The sequence below is a fragment of the Hippocampus zosterae genome, chromosome 8 (assembly GCF_025434085.1).
Source record: "Hippocampus zosterae strain Florida chromosome 8, ASM2543408v3, whole genome shotgun sequence".
In the NCBI taxonomy this organism is placed as follows: Eukaryota; Metazoa; Chordata; class Actinopteri; order Syngnathiformes; family Syngnathidae; genus Hippocampus; species Hippocampus zosterae.
In genome coordinates this window covers 10,529,502-10,540,100 of record NC_067458.1, presented here as the reverse complement: position 1 = coordinate 10,540,100, position 10,599 = coordinate 10,529,502, and positions in this window count along the sequence as shown.

Below are 10,599 nucleotides of genomic sequence, written 5' to 3'. Positions count from 1 at the left end.
TGGCTGGTTGAAAACTAAAGCTTTTGGAGAGCCCTGGCCAGTGTGGGGATGCTCCAAAATTTAATATTCATCATTAACATATCATCAAGGAAAACTGTGTTGCTTTCTGATGAAAAAAAACGTCACATGTTTGCCTGCTGCCCCATATACAATAGCAGGGCATGTTTATTTTTTTTTTCATTCGTTTTTAACTTAGATTTTTTTTCTTGCCTGATACAGAAGGCATTCGTGTACTGTTCAATTCAAATGTGATTTCTGTATGGAGATATGCACGGTTGGAGTTATCTTTTATTTGGTATTTTTGGAGACACTTACACTTAGAAACATGTGTTTGTGCCATTGTGAGAGTGAACACAAAGTAACCAATGTTCATAAGGAACTGCAAGAAGATCTCCACCTTGCAGGTAATGTAGGATTGGTCGAGAAGTGGGCTCTTGGCAGCCATCTTTCAAACTGTGCCGCCAGAGATTTTCTTTTTGAAATTATATTTAGATGATAATAAGACTACTGCTCCTGTACATCTTGATCAAATCAACCGTAATCACATTATACTAAACCTGCGCCACGGCTTAGTCCTGCTTTTCGCCTCTCTAAAAATGTGTCTGTTTTATGCCACCAAATTGTCAGGTGTGCCGGGGTCACCAGAACAGCCAGCATCCGCCATAAATATGCTATTGGAGTCTTCCACCTGCGAGTCAAGATGCACCATTTTTGTTACTTTATGCACGACTGCACGTGCTGTGTCTATGAGAATGGAGTCCTCAGTGACTCAGTGACAGTAATTGCCATCCTATGTCAAGTTTATTCTGTTATCATTTATTCCTCTGTTTCGTAGCCTTTTATTTTATTTTAAATCATTTCGCTTGCAGCCCCCGTTTCTTTCTTTCTTTCTTTTCTTTTTTTTTACATTAACTATCATTATTTTATATCCTTAACCAATTTTTTATGGCCTTACCAATATTGCATTTTCTTTTAAATCTCTCCTGATGACATTCTTGTGTATAATAACGTTTTGCTGCTTTGGTCTTCATAGCTTTTACGTCTTACTTTTTTTCCTGTTTTTCCTGCTTAATTTCTCCCTATATAGGACTTAATGACTTGTCTCAAGAAACATAACCTTAACATTAAAGCTATAAATCGTGCAGATACCCTGATTTATATTGGAAGTACTTCTCTGTATGCAGCATCTATCTGAACATTTTACGAGGGAGTGGGATTTCACGCAATGTTAATGGGAGCCTACATTGCATGTATCCTAAGCTTCATTGTTTATGAATGTTTATACTATTTTGTGTTTGTCCACCTTGTTATTGTTTTTGCCTTTAACATAGGCTCATGCTGAGAGCCAATGGCATGGCATGAAAATATTTGTTGTCATTTAAGGCCGTTAGTCAGAACCACAATCATCCTCCATATGTTGACACATTCTGCGTGTGTATTATACAATATGCATTGTTCTCAGAGGGAAGGCATGGTTATTAAAATGGTGCATTACTGGAACTTAATATAGTCATATCATGACTTTGTATAATATTAGGTTGGGCAAATAAAATGGGAGGCCTTTTAAAGAGCGATGCTGCACTCCTGGCATCCCATCAAATAGTTTACGTGACCTTGTGTCCCAGTGCTGACCTGCCAGACCAGCCTTATTACACAACTGCCATGTTATTGCCAAATCCATGTGACAGCAGAGCCTGTTGACGAATTCCAATCATGACCTACAATGGACATCAGTTTCTGACTGCACGGGCGACCTCAGCATATGCAGGATATAATGTGCATCAGGTATTGAACTGCAAGGATTTGGAAAAGAAAAATGCAATTGGTATTTTATTGTAGCAATTACAAGATTAAGAGATTTGGGACTTTTGACAAATCAAAAAGAATTGTGTTAAAGGAGAGTTTTGTGGTTAATAAAATCACTTTTTGATGGACTTAGTCTGGAAGGGTTTAAGGAAAGCTAATTTGAATCGGAAAATATGTCATCATTGAACAAAATGGAATTAAATCGTTAAGATTTTAAAATGTCACTGAATTATATCGCACACCATGTTTTGATACATATCGAATCATCTCTTCGGAGAGATATGCACCAGGTATGAATTCTTGTTGCTGAGATTTGTTGTTTCATTGAATTTAATTGACTTGAATAGTTTGTGCTTTGGGGAGCTTTTACATGTTGTTACATATCAATGAACATGACAAAAGCAATAGCCGTACCATATCGAAATGTACCGTACCCCCAGTGAATCGAACTGAATCTAATCAGTCCACTTTAAAATGTACTGCTCTTGAATTGTATTGTACCCCAAGTATTGAGATACAAATATAATCCGTGTATGATCCGTTCTTTCGTTTTTCAACTGCTAATCGAAAATAAAAAAATAGAAAGGAGACTGATAATTTTGTTTTTCATTTTCTTAATCCAACATGATAAATTGTCTTTTATTACAGCGATGCATACCCCTTTAACCGTGATGTTAAATCTGTATTATCTAACAGAATATTATTTAAATAATGTTTCGAAAAATCATAATTCTGGGCCCACCATGTATGTATATAATGTATATAATTTCAGCATGAGAAAATAATCAGAGAATGTCTTTACCGAAAATGTGACCGAATAGTATGTCAGATGATTTTTAAAAACATAAGAGATGACAATAATAATGCGGTCAATTAATTTATCTCTTCAGTGATTCAGGGGGTTCGATTCACGCTCTTGTAATATTTATGAATCGAATACGGTGACATCCACCACACCACAGTGAAGCGCAGAATCTGTTCGCCTGCACCTCAGTTACCGTAAATTCACCAAAATCATGTTACACCACTGGAGCTGAGAAGCTGTCTGTGACCATGCTTGTGACCACTGTGTTGAGACACTCGCAACATGATTTAATTGCTCAATTGTCTATTTACCTCCACAAACACTTTGAGGCAGTGCATTTTCATCTCCAGCACTGCCATCTTCTTTTCTTTTCTTTATTTGAGAATGTTGGCATCTTGCTTCTCGCAGTGATGCTAATAGCTGCCTTGTGCTAATTAGCAGGCCATGCTCACGTGAACAGGATAAGGTTACGCAAAATGTTGAACAAATGGCCACTGGCCATAGCCGGCTGTATCTAAATAATGAAATTGTACCGTCTCACAGATAAATATGTGTCCAGGAGAAACCAAGAAGAAAATAATTAAGTATCTTATCAGTAAAAGTATGCAAGCAATCTCTACCAATCTCTACTAATGCCCTTCTGTGCTTCGCTCATGTATTGATCCATGTGTCCACTTATCTTAGCCGCAATGATGCCCGACATGAGCTTCCATGTTGTGGAGAGACAGGTTATTGGCCGATAGTTGGATGGGACTGCACCCTTTGAGGGATCCTTCATGATCAGGATCGTTCGCCCTTCGGTTAGCCATCCTGGGTCAGTCCCATCCCTCAGCAGCTGGTTCATTTGTGCTGCTAGGCACTCATGAAGTGCTGTGAGTTTCTTTAGCCAGTAGGTGTGGACCATGTCCGGGCCTGGTGCTGTCCAGTTCTTCATATCTGAGACTCTTTCCTGTATGTCTGCCACTGTTATGGTAACTGGGTTCTGTTCAGGGAGGTTGCTGTGCTCCTCTCTCAGGGTCACCAGCCATTGTGCACTGCTGTTATGTGCAACCGCCTTCTCCCATATGCCTTTCCAGTACCTTTCAGTTTCCAGTCTTGGTGGGTCAGCTCTGTTGTTAGGACCCTGCCACTGAGCGTACACTTTCGCAGGTTGTGTTGCGAACAGCCTGTTTATTCGTCTGGCCTCATTCTCTTTCGTGTACCACTTTAGGCGGCCGGACAAGGCTTGGAGCCTTTGTTTGGCAGTTTCGAGTGCTTCAGGTAGGGTCATCTGGACCTTTCGGGTATCGGCCTTTTCATCACACCTCTCTGGGCCTCCGTCAATTGGCTCACATCTTTCCCAGCCGCCTTGATCTTAGCCTCCAACCATCTTTTCCATGGTGGGTAACGTATCTCATGGCTTCCATGGTTGCTCTTATAGCCCAGAGTCTCCAGGATCACTGATGCTGAAGCGTATATCAGCTCATTGGTTTCCGTGATCGTTATGGTAGGGATCACCCTCAGTGCTGCATTCACACTTTCCATGAAACTTTCATGTGGTACTTCACATAGCCATTGTAATCGGTTTCTAGGATGCCTAGCTTTCATTCTCGCCATGATCTTAGCTTTCAGGTCAGTTGCTGCCTCGCTCAGCATTTCATTAATTGGGGCTGGCCTCCCAATCTCATCATCTGCATTCATTGGGGCTTGCCTCCCAATCTCTGGTATGACCTCCTCCTCTGATCTGGCAGCCTGGGGCCCTTCACCATGGAACCTGCGTTGTACCTCATCAATCTCAAGTTGTGACAGCAGTTGCCGTTTGTGGATGTTGGAACACTGAGCTACTAGTTGCTTTGTGGTCAACCGTAACTGTGGGTTTCAAAGTAACCATTTAGCCCACATTCTCTGCATGTAACTAGGGTTGCTTGAGCATTCCAACAGAGCCATGTTATCGCATCTTGCCCATCCCCGCTTTGTTCCAGTAGCCCATTTTTCATCAAGGTGCTCTGGTTCCCCAGCACCTGACGCAGACCTTGTTTGGCCGGGCGACATCTGAGCCGGCATGTCATTCGATTTATTGTCTCTCATCATTGTATGAGGTAGGCATTAGCGTGAAGGATCTTGCCCAAGGACCCACACTGAATGGTATTATGTGCTCATTTTTTTGCCCCAAGTGGGATTCGAACCTCCCGTCTCCAATATGTGAATTCACGGACGCAGTACCGTGGACATGCGGCGGTCCATTGTAGAAACTATTGTTTATGTTTTTCTTTAAAAAGTTGAATTTACGTATTCATGTCAGGATACAGCTTGTGTCAGTGTCAATACAACGTTTCCCTGTGTGCTAAAAAGCATTCATCAAACACGTTTACTTCCATCATTCACTGCTTCCCAGTGTTCTCATCGGAGGCGCCACGCAACAAGACACATAAACAAACAGCCTTTATGGCCAACCTCGTCAATTTCATGAAGAACTTGATGATGCAGAAGCACAGTGGGACAATTGCCTCTTCGAAGGAAAAATTGGATCAACATCCTCGACAGATATTGGGAGTAGGATTAAATAGGTTTTCTTCCTACCACTCCCTTTCAGGCACATTGACTTATGTTACCAATTTGCTCATTTGTTGGGATACAACACTGACTCTGTTGCTTTTTCCATCGTTTGAAATTACAATAAAAATGAATGAATGAATATAAAGTGAATTCGTAAGAGAGCAACGGTTAGGAGAGTATAAAATACCCATTGATCCCTCTAAAGCAGAGGTGCAGGTCAACATATCGGAACTCTAATTGAAGGGAGTCAAAGCTAGCTCTGCACCAAGTCCAAGTGGGGTCCCAAAGTCTTTCTGCACCTGTGGAAAATCTTGCAAAATCTACTGGAGAAAGGTAAAGATCCCGGAACAATGGCAAGTGTTTGAAAGGGTGGTTACATCAGGTAGAAAACTCCACCTAGGTTGAAGAGTTTCCACATCATCTCCCTGCTGTGCATTGGGGCAAAGAGCTTCTTTGGCGATTGTGGAGATACCTGACAACGAAATTTTGAATCAACAATTCAGTCGACACATTTCTGGAATGTTGGGCTGTGTGTGTTCTGATGCAGCTGATTCAGGAGACCAGAAAGACACAAACCGGTCCGTGTGATGACCTGACTTGGCAAATGTTTTGGGCTCCATTCTATACAAGCGAGTCCAGCTAAACCTCGTGACTTCAAGAGGTTTTATTGACCTTGTTGCTAATTACGACAGCAATTTCAGCATGATAGTCAAGAGAGTCAAGAATAATTACATCAACTGAGTACAAAGTGGAGAACAAAATCATCACATGTCACAGCTCTGTGACAGTGGCAATTTTCTCCCGAGCCATGAACATGCTCTGCAATTCTGCCGAGCGAGAGAGCGGAGGGCCCCCAGCAAATTCTAGACAATGATAACCACGCATCAAGGCATTCATGGATGACTTGGTAGTCACAACAGAATCAGACCCAGGCTGTCGGTGATTTCAAAGGCACTTGGAAAGCTGGTGGAGTTGGCCAGGATGCCTTTCAAACCTGTCAAAATCAAGATCCACTGAGGAAAAAGAAGTTGAAGGCAGAGGTACGGTGGACGTTTTGGGAGACTCCTGAACGGCCAGTCAAAATTTCACACAAAACTTCTCATTCAGTCTTTCACAGAGCTTCCAATGTAAAGAACCTCCATAAAATTATTTCAAAATTTCTACAATTTTTACATTTTGTCAACAGTACAGTTCTTGCAGTGCATTGTGTAACATGACAAAAAATATCATGCAGGCGGTTGCACAACACAATCGTTACTTTATAACCCATACCTGTCAACTCATACGGTTTAGCCATAGTTCATACGGATTTTGTAGTGAATCTTACTTATATGGCCGTATCATCCGCACAAATCATCTGGATTCTGAAAATTTCCCCCCCTCACCCCCAACAGGTAGTTCCATTTGATTTTGCCCAGAATGGTGATAGTCTATTCGAATGCTTTCATTTAGAAAGTATATATGAATGGATGCTGTAGTTTCGATCCGATGGGTCAGCATTTGCAGTTGGTGAAAAAAGTAACGCAGGAATACAACTCTGAACACAGTAATGCCACTAATTGAATGATGATTAGACATTAACCAGACATTGTATTATGGAGATCTACAATAAATATCATTGAAAATTCTGTGTTTTTTTTCTGCCGTTATTTTGACATATAAAATGCTTTGGTATGTTATCAGGACTTTTTTGCTCTTTATAAGGATTTTTTTGGTAGTTTATACAGGTTGGCGCTCCGAAAGGTTGACAGGTATGTTATAACCATAGCATTTTTTAAAAGTAGATGTATCGTCTAAATGTATCTACATCCAGATGATTCCATTGTGTGCCACCACGTGACAAAATATTATTGAGTATATTTTTCTTTTTGGGTGTAGTGCAAAGGCAACAAAGAAATTGCATTTCCAGTGCCTCAAACGACTATGCACGCATTAAAAGCCGATGCAGGCAGTTGGCGTGTGCCCTCCTAAAAGAGACATTGATATTTGTCTTAATCCATGTTTTACTACATGTACTGGTCATGCTGATGTTCATATTTAATAAATGTTTGCCAAGAAGGTACAGTGCCGCTGCCTACAGGTGGCAGTGCTGATCTCCAATGAGTCGAAGAAAAGCAGCCTCGGCTGTTTGAGGACTTGCAGAACTTGCCGCCATCTTGAACTGGGAGTGCCAGTGATATCCCTACCTTAACTCTATGACCAAATGTTTGTAAAAAGTGAGATCAGAATAACAGACTGTCACGTTGCAAGGTGGTGTAGGACCCCAAAAAGCAGGCAGGAGGGAGGAGTAGGGTGTATTTGAAGAAGTATACTGATGAAACACAGAAAACCAAATTAAAAACAAACAAATCCAAAGTAGCAAACAAAAATCACGACTGAAGATAAAACATAACAGAAACCGAAACACCACTGAAACAAACCTGATAGCAGCAAACAAACATGACAATAGCAAACAGCACAAACAAAAAACAACAAACAAACATGAAAATAGCCAACAACAACAATGACCCTAGCATGAGTGCTCGGGCTGGGAGTCCTTTTAAAGCCACTAATTACCTAACTTGATGTTATATTCAATATTTTTGTTTTTTTGTATAACAATGTTGAACAGCATGGAAGACACCTGACTCAAATAATCAGTTCATCAACAAGCTGTGGAAAAAGCCTGTAAAACGATACTGAATATTTGGATCCGGTGTGTTGCAGGAGAGACACATCTTAAAAATGCAGGACAGTGACCCTTGAGGACCAAACCAGGGCCAACAGGTTCTGAATCTTGGTTTAGGGCTTCTTGTGTAGAATTTGCGTGTTCTCTCTCTGTTTCTATGGGTTTCCTATATCTGCCGTGCGATTAACAGGGGACCACTCCAAGGTATACAGTGCCTCTAGCACACATGTATAGACAAATCATTTTGCAGAACTCTCAGCAGTAGTGGAATGACAGTAAACTATGGATTCACTTTCCTGTTGAGATACAAAATCTTGCATTTACAGTATACATCTGTCAGTTTAAATTAAAAGATAAGCACTTTGGTAAATGGGTGGATAACATTGCTGCTGGCGAAGCACTATGGCACAGCACTGATGTTGAAACTCATAAAAGTTCCATCAGACACAAAAGTAAGAATTTTGTGCTGCACTGTACTGTAGCAGAAGGCGTGTCTGTTACCATGCCAGTTCTCGATTTTTGTCTAAAAATGCACTTTGAAATGGATGGTAAAATGTGCATGAAAAAAGTCGAAAGTACAATGGAAAGCGGTCCTTGCTAATGATGATATTTATTTGACAGATGTGTACAAAAAGGCTAGCATAGGGTGAGATACACAAGAAGTGGGATCATTATAAATAGTTGATTTATGCATGAAATGCTAATAAGCTGATTTAGTTTCCTGCCACCTGAGACGTCCTTGGGTAGGGAAACACACACACACACACACACACACACACACACACACACACACACACACACACACACACACACGCGCGATGGGGACAATTACACTTTTGTAGCCATCAAAATGTTGTTACTTCCATCCGTCCATCCATATATAATCAGAACCGCTTTTCCTCATGAGCATAACGAGCATGCTCGGGTCTATCCCAGCTGTCTTCGGGCAGTAGACGGGGTAAACCCTGAAATGGTTGCCAGCTAATCACAGTTCCTTCTACTTTTATAGATTAAATAAATGGTTGACCTGTAACGTACATCTTATTTGAGGATAACAAATGGAGAAATGAAGACCGATGTTGGGTAGTTTGAATTTGCAGACAATTCAGGTAAAGGTAAGACAATGTTTTTGATTATGTGATTTGCTTTGTGACATATGTGAGAGGGTGATATACAGGGTCAGTGCATTTACAATGATGCTGCGTGTACTTGGCTTACGGCGCACTTAAGATATAGCACAACCCACAGAAATGATTACAATTTTCTTACTTCAACAGCTTAAGAATAATAACGTCATTTGTCACTCTTCCTGTGTTGATTCACTATTGACTTCCTTTTTTTGTGTTGGAAAAAAATGAAAACAATTGCCTGAAACTGCTTGAAATAAATATAATACAGACCTTCCTCCAATTATGTCATTATTATTACAATCTCTTTTTGCTCCATGACTAATAAGATGATTAACAATCACTTACCTTGAAATTTTGACCTCCGGACTCTAAGCCTGAATAAAGACATTGAATTGAGCAAAACAAATCCATAGACTACAGTTCCGGTGTATACAGCAAAATAAGCGCTGAATAGAAGCAAAAGGCTGTTGTTTGTGCATCTAGTCACAGTTGTCTCTTAGCTGGTGTCCTCTGGCAGTCTTGTAGGAATTCGGGACTCTGGCAAATGCCTATCGGGCACTGTATAGAGAGAGAGAGGTCTTGCCTCGCCCTTTTGTATTTAAATCATTATTTTATTACACATGCTTTGCTTACATTGTATGTTGCCTGAGGCTCCAAATAAGCAGCACCCCCCACCACCACCACCACCAACACATGCAAGCACAAACGTGCGCATGCATGCCCTCTCCCATCTTAAGCGAATGAGCATTGCTTTAACATTGAATGAGTGTTAAAGGACCGTCACCGCCATCCATGGACGTTGTTGTGGAAACTAAACACGGGTGGAAATATTACATACCCTCTGTATTCATATGTTCAGATTTGTATGGTCCTATGTGTGGTTGAAATAATAAAGATGCAAGTTACAAAAAAAAATAAAATTGAATGAGGTATTAGCATTTTGTTCCTGAAAGTGACAATGGACACTATGCAAAGATGAGCACTGCGAGTCGTAGGACATTGCATGTATATATGCTGGAGAAATTCAGCGAGAAGGACTTCAAAACAACAAAAGAAAAAAAAATAGCAACCAATATAAAAAAATGCAAATTCTTGAGAAGAGTGGAAGAAAGTGCTATTTTGGACCATCTGACAGGCAAATTATTCGTCGTTTTTGTTGCCATTTTTTTTTACACATACTCCATTGTAAAAGTTAAATTCAGGAAACAAAATTCAGCAATTAACCAAATTTTGACACATATAGATGTTTGTTCCTGTGACACCAAGAACGAAAACCTACTGTACATTGTTCGATCAGGGCGTCCCAGAAGGAAGAAGTCAAATGCTTCTCACTGGGTATGGTACAGTAGTCATATGCATTCCATAGAGTGTTTGTAAGTTGGGCAAAAATTTATGTATTCTGTTGAAAATGCAGGGAAAAAAAAGACACCACCATGCCATAAATGAAAACGGTGGCAATTACATTTTACAAAAGAGGTAAACTACTGATCAAACGCTGTGGTAGGGCACATGGCAATTGGAAATTCATTTTGGTAGAATGCAGGTAAAAGGCAGGTGGAACTAAACACAGGAAAAGAGGCAAGGAGGCAAGCAGGAATATTTGGGGGATCACAAAAAAAAAAAACTCGGTTTTTGAACGTCTCTGTTCTCTAGCA